Source organism: Equus caballus, chromosome 10 (genome assembly GCF_041296265.1).
Source record: "Equus caballus isolate H_3958 breed thoroughbred chromosome 10, TB-T2T, whole genome shotgun sequence".
In the NCBI taxonomy this organism is placed as follows: Eukaryota; Metazoa; Chordata; class Mammalia; order Perissodactyla; family Equidae; genus Equus; species Equus caballus.
This window is the reverse complement of record NC_091693.1, coordinates 69,554,666-69,568,146: the sequence shown is the minus strand read 5'-3', so window position 1 is coordinate 69,568,146 and position 13,481 is coordinate 69,554,666. Positions and strand designations below refer to the sequence as shown.

Genomic DNA, 13,481 nt, shown 5'->3' with positions numbered 1-13,481 from the left:
CACTTCATATGGCGTGCTCTCTGAGTCCTCTCAGGATGTGCTGGCTGCATCCCTCACTTAGTGCAACATTTTCCATATGGCCTATGGGCACGGATTAACTGAGACTGAATTTATTAAGCAATTTTCACATGTTCTGTAAAGTACTTCTTCATTAAAATTCCTTCTTTTCTCATGGTCTTTTGTATAACTTTAGAAATGGGCATTATGATTCCTCTCTTGATGCCAAGGTTTATCTATTAAAACGTATTATAATCATATTAAGATTGCATATCAAAATACAGAAGAAACAGTTTTTAGATCACAAACTATGAAACTTGAAAACTCAGTTAAATATAGTCTGAATCAGCTAATAAAATGAACTATTCAGTAAACAAATGCAAAAGTCCGATTTATAAAATTAAGTGGATTTATGTTAATAAAGTTTCTTTTGTACCTAAAGTAATTACTTTATGCAGTGGTAGCATTGCAATTCAGTTAATTAGGGCTAACCTTCCTTGAAAATAAAATGCAAATTTAAACTCACATTTTCAGTGTACCGTATGTATCTTTCTTATTAGAATTTATTAGAGGTTAAATTCAGGTATTCAAATATATTTGTTTATTGATTTAATTGTCACGTGAAAATTGAGGAGCTGGATAAATAGTGGTCACTTCTACCTGCCCTATGATAGTGTTACTTCAGTGAAAAGTCTATAAGGCATTTCCATTTCCTCTAAGTAAGAGAATTATGTGACAGAAAATATGAACAAAAAAGTGGATTAACAATGACATTTGTGAATATTTTACCTTAGTGATTTAAGGATAAATTTTGAGCAATTAAATCAGAACTTTAATTCTTTCATATTGTTTCAACTTGCATGTAGATGAGCCAGGCAACAATTCCCCTGGAGACTTTCTGAGCCATTCTAACTTTCATCTCCACTCCGCACCAGCTCCACTCCACAGTGCCTGGGGAAAATTAAAGGACTTATCCGTCACCTAGAAATGGTCTACCCTGAAATTCATAAATTTATCTTTCTACTCTATGACTACATTCTTCCACTCTTCAGTCTCACTCAAACTTCTCCAATATACCCAGTTTTCAAGCTAAAAGAGACTCATGTTCCCTAATACATTTTCCCCCAGCATATCAGCCTTCCTTACTGCTTAATCATCTGTCTCTTCTTTCCTCCCCCCACACCTCCCATTTGACACCAGTAACTCTAGCCTTGCCTTCTTTATCTCCTAAGGATAGAGAGCTAAAAAATCAATCGATTACACATACCAGTTCTGCAAATCCTGATCTATAATCCTGGTAGCAACCTTTCAATTATTCTTGGTTCATTATTGATGATAGGCTTGCCTATGCTGCCATAACAAATAAATCCCCAAATCTCAGCAGCTTAAGACAATAAGGCTTATTTTCTGCTGATTTACTCTGATAACACTTGACAGCCCTTTACAACTTATAGCTTTTCCATTTGGAACCCATGACCTTTAAGGTTTTCACAGGCAGAGAAGAGAGAGCAGGGAGCAGGTACCCACTCTAAACTGCCTTAGACTGGACATGACACATCACTTCTGCTCATATGAGCCCTTAGATGAATGAATGCTCAGGAAATGTGGAGGACAAGATGGATATTTGTGGACACTAACAATGTCTGACACACTTGGTTAGCTCAATTCTATTTTCCTCGATGTCTTTTTCAAATTTTTACCACTTTTCTTAAGGCTTTACATCAACTTTTGTCTTCTCCCCCTTCACCTCCCTCAGTTCCCCTCCCATTCTCTGTAGATTGTTCTTTTCTTCTTCCATGAGAATGTTGAATGCTTTAGATTGGATCTCCTTGCATTTTCCAATTCCATTCATTCCTCGTCACTTTTCTGCTACTCGCACACCAATTTATCTACCTTCTCCTTTCTTCACCAAGACCATGCTGCCTCAATTGCTTCCTTAATTCTCTATCTTTAGATTACCTCTTTTATCCTAGGATCTTTTCTTCAACCCGTAAGTGTGGATTAAAAAAAAATGATACAGGGGCCGGCCAGGTGGCGTAGTGGTTAAGTTGGTGCACTCTGTTTCGGCAGCCGGGGGTTTGCTGGTTCAGATCCCAGGAGCAGACCTAGCACCGCTCATCAGACCATGTTGTGGCAGCATCCCACATAAAATAGAGGAAGATTGGCACAGATAGTAGCTCAGAGGCAATCTTCCTCAAGAAAGTGGAAGATTGGCAACAGATGTTAGCTCAGGGCCAGTCTTCCTCACACACAAAAAAATTTTTAAAAAATCCTAAATACTTCTTTAATTCCCTATTCACTTCCTCTTCTCTGAACATCTCAAAATTCTGGTTTCTTACCTCTCATACACTTATGATACCACTGCAAGATAGCTTTTGCTCTCACTAGATTTTTGAAATTTCACTTTATGAGGTCCAAATTACAAATGACATTTCCAATCTTTATCTTACTATACTTTCCAACTGCATTTGACTCTGCTCAACAGTATCTAATCCTGAAAACTTTCTTCCACTTGTATTTAAAAACAGCACACTCTTTTCAGCCTTTTCCTATCTCTGCTTTTTCCCCCTTAATGGATTTTTTCCACCAGCCTTTCCAAAGTTGATATTGCTGGAGGCTTCCTCTTCAGCAGCTGTTCTTTTCACTTTGTACTCTTTATGACAGAAATTGTCTAATTTCATGTTTTCAAAGATTAATTATATGAAAATGGCTCTAAAATCTATGTGTCTAGTCAAGGCCATTTACATGAGTTTAAGGCCTTATGTCCAATTGCCTTTTTTACTGCTCCAATTAGATGTTCTAAAGGTACCTCCAAATAAAAAATTTAAAAAGTGAACTCATTTTCTCAGCACCATCTTTCAACTGACCCTTTTCCTTGAAGTCTGTTTCAGTTGGTGACAACATATTCTACTCTGACACCAAAGCCAAAACCTTGGCAACACCTTCTTCTGTAGCACCAACAGAAGCTTTGACCTCCTCTCTTGTCTACCCAGTGATCAAGCAAAGATGAAGGCCCATCACTGTAAGTCAATCTGTAACCATTCCTAGTCCCATTGCTATAGTTCAGATACTTCTTTACTCTTAATTTTACTATAGCAATAGTTTCCTAAATGACCTTCTTCCTTCTAGGCTTGTCTTTTCAAGTCTATCTTGCATACCCACAAAATGGTGACTGTCTTCCTTCTGTCTTCCAATCCTCATGAGAGACTATCCCTTGTAGCCCACTCTATCTGGAAACATTAGAGAAGGCGTTCTGGGGAATGTAGTTCAGGCTAGCCAAGTTAACACATCAAAAGACTATGGCAGCCTTCTAGGACTTTGATAAAGGAAATAAATTGACATATATTTGAAATCAGTAATTAAATGATCTCTTTGCGTTCTCATTTTTGGAGCATATAATGCCAGCTAGGTCAAGAAAGAGCAGCCTTTTCTCTTACCTTCTGTCTTAGCCTGGGTCATGCAGGAAGGAAAGCCTGAAATAAAGGTTTATAATCCCAGCTTCAGGAGCAGGAATGAGGGGAAAGGCGAGAGAGGCAGGGAAGGGAGACACCCTCCAAGGCTTTGTCATCAAGCTGATCACTAGCTGGCATCAAGTGCAATGGATTGCTGAATTTCTTGGGAACGCCTTCTGAGAGGACATACAAATGACCAATTCTCAGGGCAGTCTTACCAGGTAGGGGAAGGAAAAGAATTTATCTGACAGCCCCTGTCTCATATTGGTTCACCTCAGGGGCCTTATTCTTGTCTACTTCCGTGTTTGCTGCTGTGCGGTGGGCCTGCCTGGTGCTGCTGTGTCTTGTGTTTCAGCATCAACAGGAAAGCCTCCAGGTAGGAGACAGAAATTTGAGCAGTAGCATGAAGGTGATCAGAGTCCATGTGGGCAGGTCACCATGGCAAGGGCTGGGGCGGAACATTGTCTCAAGACCATAGAGGCAGAAAACACCGAGGGCATCTGAAATGTCAGCAAGTATTATTTACCGTCTACGTGCTCCCAGAGAGTTGTCTTGCTGCTGTAACACTCCAAACACAAGGATTTAATAACCTGACTTGTAATCATAGTGGAAATAATATGCAAGACTTGGAAGTGACTGAGCAGAGCTTCCCAGCTGTGGGGAGGAGCTCGTAAGTATATGCAGCTGGTCCCCTGAGACCGTTCCTGCTGAGATTCATTATGCTCACTCCACTTCCCTGGTTATGAACCTGGGCAGAACCTGGGCTCCACGTCTTTTTCCAAAGAAGGGCCCCAGCTAAACCTAAGGAGAACTTTTTCAGAGCACAGAAGACTGTCTCTTCAGAGCTTATATATTAATTAATTGCAGAGTTGCGTAAAATAATAGCTAAAGAATCAACTTCATTTTAACCTTTACTCCTCACGTTATCTTCCTTCAACGCTTGCCAGAGCCTTTAACGATGACATAGTTTCCCCACAAGAAGATAGTGTACTCTTGGAAAGCATGCTGCTTCCAAATAGGCATTATTCCATCCATAACTCTAGGAGAAAATAATTAGCATAGCCTGATTTTAGCCTGGGAAAAAAGCAGAGGACATGTAGAAGTTAAGTTCATTTTACCCTAATACTATGTATTTTTTTAAATCCTGTGGTTTCTGGGTAAATGCAAGCTTAAAGGAAATTGGGACTGAGAAGGAAAAATCAAGAAACTCCTAATTCAGAAATTGAATAAATTATTCCTACCTTAGTTTGCTAGGGCTGCCCTAACAAAGTAGCACAGACTGGCGGCTTAAACATCAGGCATTTATTTTCTCACAGTTCTGGAGGCTGGAAGTCCAATATTAAGGTGTCAACAGGATTGGTTTCTTCTGAGGCCTCTTTCCTTAGCTTACAGATGGCTGTCTCCTCCTTGTGTCTTTATATAGTCTTTCCTCTGCGCATGTCTGTGTCTTCATTGCCTCTTGTTGTAAGGACACCAGTCATGTTGAATTAAGGCCCATCCTGACAATGTCATTTAAGTTAATCACCTCTCTAAAGGCTTTCTTCCTAAGCACGGTCACATTCTGAGGTGCTGGGGGTTAGGCCTGCAAGATATGAATTTGGAGGGGGACATGCTGCAGCCCATAACAATCCCTAACTAATAAAATGACTGAATTTTGCCATAATTATAGCTTTGATTTTGCTTTCTGATTAAAATCTTATTTTCCCCCTCATCCCCACTCAAACTACTGGGCTATTTTATTCTAGGCCTAATTCTTAATTGTTTCAGACCATCAAGGACATACTTTATCCGCTTTCCTGTGCCCTTGCTCCATGCCCACATGGCTAATTGCTAAATGTAGCTAAAATTACTCTTGTTAAGTGGGAAGTTTTTCTGTATCTACGTGTGTACCAACACTGATCAAAATAGATATAGGCACACGGATGTGTAGAGAATTTAGTGTAAACCTTTCCCATGGAACTCATTGTATTCATTGTTTTGTTATTTTTCTGTACTCCTCTCTTGTCCTAGTTCATGGGTTCCTGGAGGGCAAGGACATGTCTGGTTCATCTTGAAGTTAGAAGCAAATGCAATGCTTATAATATACATAGTGGTCTCTTTATAAATGTTAAATGAAGAATGATCAGTTAAAAATTGTATCTTAGTTTTTCCGCATTTCAACTGGTTATGTGTTGATTTCCCTTTAGTTGGTGTAAATTTCCTCCAGACTTTTTCATGAGCATAAAGGAATTGAATAGTAATTCAATTTTATTTATGTCTTTGGTAAAGAATGTTCTCAAAATCCAGATGGGAGAAAAGAATGGGATAAAAGCAAGAAGTTTGAGCCTTTTGAGTTTTCTGTCCTTTAATGTTCAAAGAAACTGATGCTTTAAATCTATTTCCTCACTTTCAGTGCTTGTAAGTGAACGTCAGTGTTTTCGGGGAGGAAGCATCTTGTTCTATTTAGAACTTCTTTTCCTGTGCAGGAAGCTGGTTTTTGCTTTTTTTCCCCTACCTCCGAGAGAATTGGGTGGTATACCAACAGACTTGTGCTTTGTCTTTTACTATTTGCTAACTCTTCTCACCAGCTATCTGCATTTTTAGTTCAGGATGAGCTGGGAAACCACACTGTGATGTTGAAAATGCTTGTCGGTTTTAAGTTTCAAGAATAAGTGTGGTCAGTTTCCATAAACTGTCTTCCTCATTTGATCAAACATACCCAGTGGAGGTGACAGAGGGGCGTAGTGATCTGTACAATTCTCTTTGTGACACTTAGCCTCATTTTCATCTTCCTTCAAGTATGAGATATATGTATTCTTGCACAAAAAGAGAAGAAATTATTTTTACACTTGTATATGACAAATCATATTAATGCCAAAAAAATTTTAGAGCACAGTGTTAGCTAAATAGACTCCATCCTGTGAGGTTATCTGTAAATATTCCCTGCTCTAGAAAGGACTGATAAGTCATAAATATTAGACTTAATTTATCAGAGATTGTTATAGAAAAAAATAGCAATATGAGAATAAGTGTTATTAAACAAATGTCTAAATGTACCAGATATTTTTAGAGACATTCCACAGAGAAGGAATAAAAATCAATTATCAATTAAAGCCAAAATGCTATATGAACCCCAAACGTACACCAATAGGTTAAAATAACAATTTCACTCAGACAATTTTCTTACTATAACCCAGAAATGTTAAAAGTTCAATCTTTATCTTCCATGAATAAGATTACATAAATTTATTGGTGTATTTTAGATGATAGCCATCAACATCCTGTTCTCAATGAAGTACAGAAAAATAAATGCAAGATATTCATTTTCAAATATAGGCAAGGTGTATTTATCTTTTTGTTGATGATGTTGGCCCTGAAAATTCATGGTTCTAAGACTTTACGAAAGCTATCCAAAATATAATTAGTCTAAACAGGCTTGGGAATAAAAGAAATAAAGCTGGTTAAATAACAAGAAACTTTTGATCAAAAAATGAGAAACTGTGTATGTATGTCATTTATATAGAAAATATTAGTTTTACTGCTTGTGCAACTAACTTATATTTACAAACTTATTTCATAAATACTTCTTTTAATAATGTGACCAACCTATTAACTAGGTATTATAATTCTCTATTTACATAGGAAAAAATTGAGGCTCAAAGAGGGTAAGTCTATAGCCCAATATCATACCACTAGAAGTTGTATGAATCTTCTGAATTTACTATATCCTAGCTCACTCTCATAAGCAGCAACTAAAATATTTGTTTTTAATGTTTAAAGTTGGAAATCACCCTCAGAATGTGATAACACAAAATGTCTCATAAATATTTCGATTATCTCTGACTACTGGCAATCTTTAACTTTACTCATTCCCCCATTCACTTTGCCCATTTATCACTTCAAAAAAATCATAGAGCTGAAAGAGACCCAAATCTCTCCTTTTGTTTATGAGAAAACAGAGACTCAGAGATATAAACAATCATATTTGTCCTAGATCGTCCAATCAATTATTGGAAAATTTCAAATAGAATTTAGCTTTTCCAATCCCCATTTCTATGGTCTTTTCATTACATTTCTAGTTAAGCACATAACCATTCAAAAGTATTTGTTGAAAATATGTTCACTGAGGTGATAAAAAATTTTGTCATTTTCTCTGACTTCTAGGTGCCTTAGAATTCAGCTGGAGAGATATAAAGATATGAAGTAAGTAATAAAGTGATTGTCATTGACTGTAAGTTCACTGATACACGTCAGAATAAGAAATAATGCAGGATGTGGCGGTAAAGGAGCCCTAAGTGAGGGAGGCTGGGCCTTAACTAAACCTTTCATGATGGATAGAATTCTCATGGGGAGTGGAAAAGGATATTATTTTGGGGGAGGATAACAGAGTGTATGCCAGGAACTTTTTGTAGATGCACCATCAAATTGTGAACAATTTGTTAAATTTATTGTTGCTGAAAAATATAGGCTTTGATGATGACTGTTGGATGGGATGTTGAGCTGAGCAGAGGTGACGAGTAGCTGAACAGTGTATGAAGGATGTTAGAGGTGTGGCTCAATGTCAAGTTAACAAAAAGGAACGGCTGCTTTTTTCTCAATTTGTGAAAACTTTGCTTTCTGAAATAGAAGACACAATGATCAGGGAGGTAAATGGTTCCATTCAAACGGTGGCAGTGCAGAAGACAACTGAGTAAGAAGAAATAGCTAGATTTTTCTAAAGATGCACTGAGCCAAGAGTGATTATGTAGTCATTATTGCTGACTTGTTTGGTGGTTCCTACTAAAATACTAATTTTTAAAAGTAGCTTGCAAAAACAAAAAGTTGCTGGTCTAACAGGCATGTCCACGATGACTATCAAGTCAGCAAGGAGATTAGCCTGGCTGGAGCGGATGGCCTAAATTGATGTGGAAAAGGAAACTGACCACTGCTCAGATGCAGGAGAAACTGATGAGCATTTTCACTAGACTTCGTTGGGATTTTTATTGTTGGTTTTGGTAAGGTTTAAGTTAAAATCAAATTCAGTCTCATTCCTTTTCCTAAGTTTCCTTTAAAGAAAAAAAAAGCAGGGGGTGTGGTGGGGGAGGATGTCAAGCAAAGCAAAAATAAATTAATATCTAACACTGGAAGAGATAAAATAGAGCTCCTTCCTGGCGTGCCGTAGAACCCAAAACTTGTTACCTTATCCATCAGATATTTTAAGGAACATTATCTCCTTTGACGTGAATTGATGTACCTTAAATATGTGTATAATGAACAGGCTTTTTCTTGTTCTTGACATGGTCTGAAGACCAAAAGTACCTGTGAACCTTCAAAGAGCAAAATTTAAGTAATGAAATACAAAAACTAATCATAATATAGAGGACCTTAGGACTTGAGTGTTATTACACTCACAGAAGCCCAGTAAACCAATGGGTGAAGAGAAGCCAAATGTAAATCAAAAGCGGAGAATAGATGAAGATGAATTTGTTGCAGCATCCAGTGCTTTACAAAGAAAATGCATGCATTTAAAATAATCCAATAATATTACAAATTCTTACATAAACTATATCCCCAAATAGATTCAGAAATAAAGAGAAAAGATACTAACAAGGTGAAATTGGACAGTTAACATGATTGTAGCTAATTTGCCTACCTATCCAAATAAAATAGCAATTACGAATCCTCAAGCAACAATACAGTTTTGTAATCCTACGACTTTTCAGTCTATTTTTTAGAAGTATGAGCAACAGATAAATATATCTTGACAGGATTAAGTAACAAAATTTCTAACAACATTTAGCACACAATGTAATTATTAGTTCCTTCAGCTGAGTGCCCTTTGCTGAAAATGCTCTTAGAAAAATACTTAGGTGGTGATAGGCTCAAAGTCGAATTCTTTTCAATAAACAAGGGAAATATTTGCATTTTAAAATAGAATGAAGAACTCATATTACAAGAATGTTATTTAAAAGAGTTTGTCATGATTTGGGGGTAAAAAAATTGATGGAAATTTTACAGTTTGGCTACAGCCTGGCAAAAATAAATAACAGAAATTTATGAAGACAAAATAAAGATTTAAAACTAAAGTAATAGAAAACGTGTGGCAAGGAGAAATACAAAGACAGAAAACCAACAAAGAATGCTATACTTTTATTTCTAAACATTTCAAGACTGATTAGAAAATAAATATATGGAAGTATTGAAGATTTTAAAGCAACGGTCATAAATAGAAAATTAGCAAAGAAAATTGTTGTTGGTGGTGACGGTGGTGGGGTGTGTGTGTGAGAGAGACAGAGGGAGGAGAGAGAGAGAGAGAGAGAGAGAAAGAGAGAGAAACTCAATACCAAAAGGAAACCAACCAATAAGGTTTTGTGGCCAGATTTAAAACAACTGTAAACTGATCTTTCAAGGTCAATAGGAAGTACCATGGGGTTTTAAATGAAAACCCGTATTCTGTAGGGTCACATACTTTCTTTCAAGTATAACGTGGCATGGCTGTGGATTAGCCGGGCTGTGGAGACTCAGCATTGCACAGCTCATTGTGACAGATTCATCAAACCATGGATCAAATGGCCCCTCTAGTTTCTAAGTCCAACTTTTATATTGCATGTAATATAAAATGTAGGTGCACTTTGGGGATACTAGAAGATTCAGAGACAACTTTCAAACTGCGCTAGGAAAACACATCGCACGGTGGTTTTATAAGTCTTATACACTCACTTAATATAAAGTGAGGGTAAAAAGGAATTTGAGAAGAGGAGAATGAAAAAACGCAAACCTTTGGAGTCAATAAAGTGATTATGGTGCAAAAGAACAATATAAGGTGGGAATGAAAGGGGGTGGGGGTACATGAGAGACAGACTTCCAAGATTCTGAAGGCCAAATTATGGGATACCGTTAAATAGTATAAAATACCACAATGAAACAGAGTGGGCTGGTAGATGCAAGTGGATCCTCCCTGAAACTATTTTACTGAAATTAGAACCCAGGGTAAGTTTTTATCAAAGACAACGTGCTTTCCTGAACTGGTGTCGTGCATACGCTTCTTAGGATTCACTGATCTCCTCCTCTTACCTGGCTCATTGTGAAAGGGGAAGAGGGAGAAAATGAAGAAAAATGGGCCAGGAGTTTAATTACTCATCCCCACCCCCCATTTTTTCGCATGTAGCATTATGCGTGGATAAAGATGACCGACTAACCAAGAGACTGGAGAAACATCTGTGACAAAGGGAAAAAAAGGAAAGAAAGAAAAGGAAATGTTTTCTGGTGTCTCAGTTATAGGTGAGCAGATTGCTTCAAAATATAATTAAATTTTATGATAGAAGAGAAAATTTGAAGCTTGACTCCTTGAAACACTTTTCAAATGATTATTTTTGACTCTGCCTGAACCTGCATAGGCTAAGTACTCCAAGCGTTTGCCTCAGGCCACCTGCCATCCTTCCTGCCTATAAATAGATAGATAGATACAGCAGTCTACCGATATCCTTACTTCTACTGTGTTAATGGTTATAAACAAGAAAAAATACTCCAAAGCCAGTATTTTCACAACAAGTTATAGAAAACCAGGCAACTCTCAATCTAGACGAGTAACTACTATACTTTCCATTCTCAACTTCTCTTCCAATTCAATGGACTATCAGGTTGTCTGTGATAAAACGGTGTTGCTAGGTAACAAGGGTGGTCAGTACTGCTCTTGGGCGTGAGGAGCTTCTGCTGTGGAAAAGCATTTACAAAACCTGTGTTTGTCTATAAATAGCTAGTACCTATCACTGTCTTCCTGCTGAGAATCACAAATGATAGCAAAGCCTATTAATAATATTTAACAAGTGAATATTGGAGTTTGATGAAAATTATTCTGAGAAGGAGTCAAGGGCTTCACAGACTACAAAGAGGTCCGTTTCACAAAAATGGTTAATAATTCCTGGACTAGCGACTAGTGACAATAAAGGATTATATAAAATCAGAATTTAATTTAGAAGATCAGAGCATGTAGCTATCTATATTAGATGCCATCACAGAATAAAATTTGGAGGTCTGACGAATTTAAAAATATTAATGTGATGGGAATTCTCCATCTGTCTGCCTCGGGGAATATATGCAAGGCCAACTCAGAGTTAGAATTCTAGGTGATAACTGCCTGTGTTTTAACATTTTCTGCTACTGTTGTCCTACCACTGTGCACTGGGTTCCTTCCTGCCTTTTCAGACATGACTGTTATCATATGCTATCTTCAAATAGTTATCCATGTTACTGTTTCATCAGATCAAACACTCAGATCTCATTACTGCTCAACTTGCTACTCCTGCCACTTTCTACATTTGCCCATACTAATGGTCTTTCTATTTTGGATATGTTCATGTTAACGTTATGGGGATTTTTAGAAAAGTCATTAACAAAAATTAAATTTAATATCTTCTATTCAATTAATTGAAGTACATTTTATTTTACTTTTTTTATGAGCCTCATTTCTTACTATTTAGCTAATTATAATCCTTAATTCATGACGCACTATCCTTATTGGCTGTTTTATCTGAGGCTATTAATTTTTCCACTTCTGTCTTTCCTTCTAGCCCCTTACTACTCACAGGAACCCAATCTAATGTGTTTAATATATGACTTTATTATGGATGTATTCTTGGAATATATATATATATATATATAGTATGTATGATTGTTTCCAGTATATTTTGTTTTAAAAAAATGATACTGTGTTATATTCTTGTTTTTCTTGTCACTTTTTCCTACCCAACATCATGTTTTTAGGACCCACTCATAGTGAGATATAACACACACACACACACACACACAATACATATGAACATCAACTTCAGTGTTCTTGAGTGCTGGATAATATACACCATATGGGCCTTCCATCTCCCAGAAACGACTCCACTTAGCATCCATATCCACATCCTCTCATGGACCTGTGGGGGAGGTCCCCACAGACACACTAAGAACGGGATTTCTGGGTCAGAGGGAATAAGCTGTGGTGCTATTTCTCAGAAAGGCTGCATTTGTTGACACTCCCACTAATAATTTATGAAGGTTTCTATTTCCCCGTATATTTTTTAAAACTTAGTATTATTGAAAATTGAAAAAATTTTGTAAGTTTTTGTGGAGAAAAGTAGGAACTCAAATGCATTCTTCTGATTCCAGAATCAGCTGATCATGTCATTCATAAAAGAAAGCCATTTAGGATCTCCTTTTGTGATTTGTCTATATGTTTCCTTAAACCATTATTCTGTGGTGTTTCCCACAGTATCTTGTTAATTAATGAGAATCTTTTGTTAATTTTAGGTACTCTTCACTTCTCAGATTTAGAGCATCACTAATAACCTCTTCCAGTGGTTTCCCCTTTCACAAATTTGTGGTATTCTTCATTGAATAGAAATCATTTATTTTAAATGGTTAAATAATACTTTTTATTACTATGCTTTTTATCAGTATGGCATAGTAAGCATTAAAAAGTGCTGAGTCCTCTTCTTTGTTCTTCTTTCTCAGAAGTTCTATGAGGAAGAAAAATTTATTGGCCACATTTTTTCCTTCAGTATACAATTTGCTGCATTTGAGCTACATGAGAAACAATATATAAAAAACTTTTATTACCTGCTTTATTGAATATCAGTGCAGAATTGGGCTCTGCGTTGCAACCAATGGCACTTGGTCTTTGGTATGTTTGAGAAGTAGAAAGTGGCAGCAGTATTTTAATGTTTCATCCAGAGATTAAGCCCTGTGTCTTGAAGCTCAGCCAGCAACATATTCCGCAACAGGCTTTGTGTGTCCATCCCTGCTCAAGAACTTAATGTGAGCCAGAGAGTTCATTAACTCGCAGCCAAAATCTTTTTTCTTTTTAATTACATCAATTGATCTTTTTTTTAAATGAGGGCATGGAGATATAGAAGCATCTATTTTTTTTCCCCCTAGGAAAGATTTGCCTTGAGTTAAAGTCTGTTGCCAATCTTCCTCTTTTTTTTTTTCCTTTCCCAAAGCCCCAACACACAGCTGTACATTCTAGTTGTAGGTGCTACTAGTTCTTCTATGTGAGCCACTGCCACAGCATGGCTACTGACAGAT

At 36.9% G+C, this 13,481-nt stretch overlaps 1 long non-coding RNA gene across 1 annotated transcript; it reads left to right on the top strand.

The window, feature by feature from the left end:
* The first annotated feature begins 2,878 nt into the window (after positions 1-2,878).
* Positions 2,879-10,671, top strand: LOC138916009 (uncharacterized). Its single transcript, XR_011422623.1, has 3 exons — positions 2,879-3,019; positions 7,593-7,631; positions 10,576-10,671. It is a non-coding gene; the product is annotated as an uncharacterized lncRNA (long non-coding RNA).
* Positions 10,672-13,481: the final 2,810 nt, after the last annotated feature.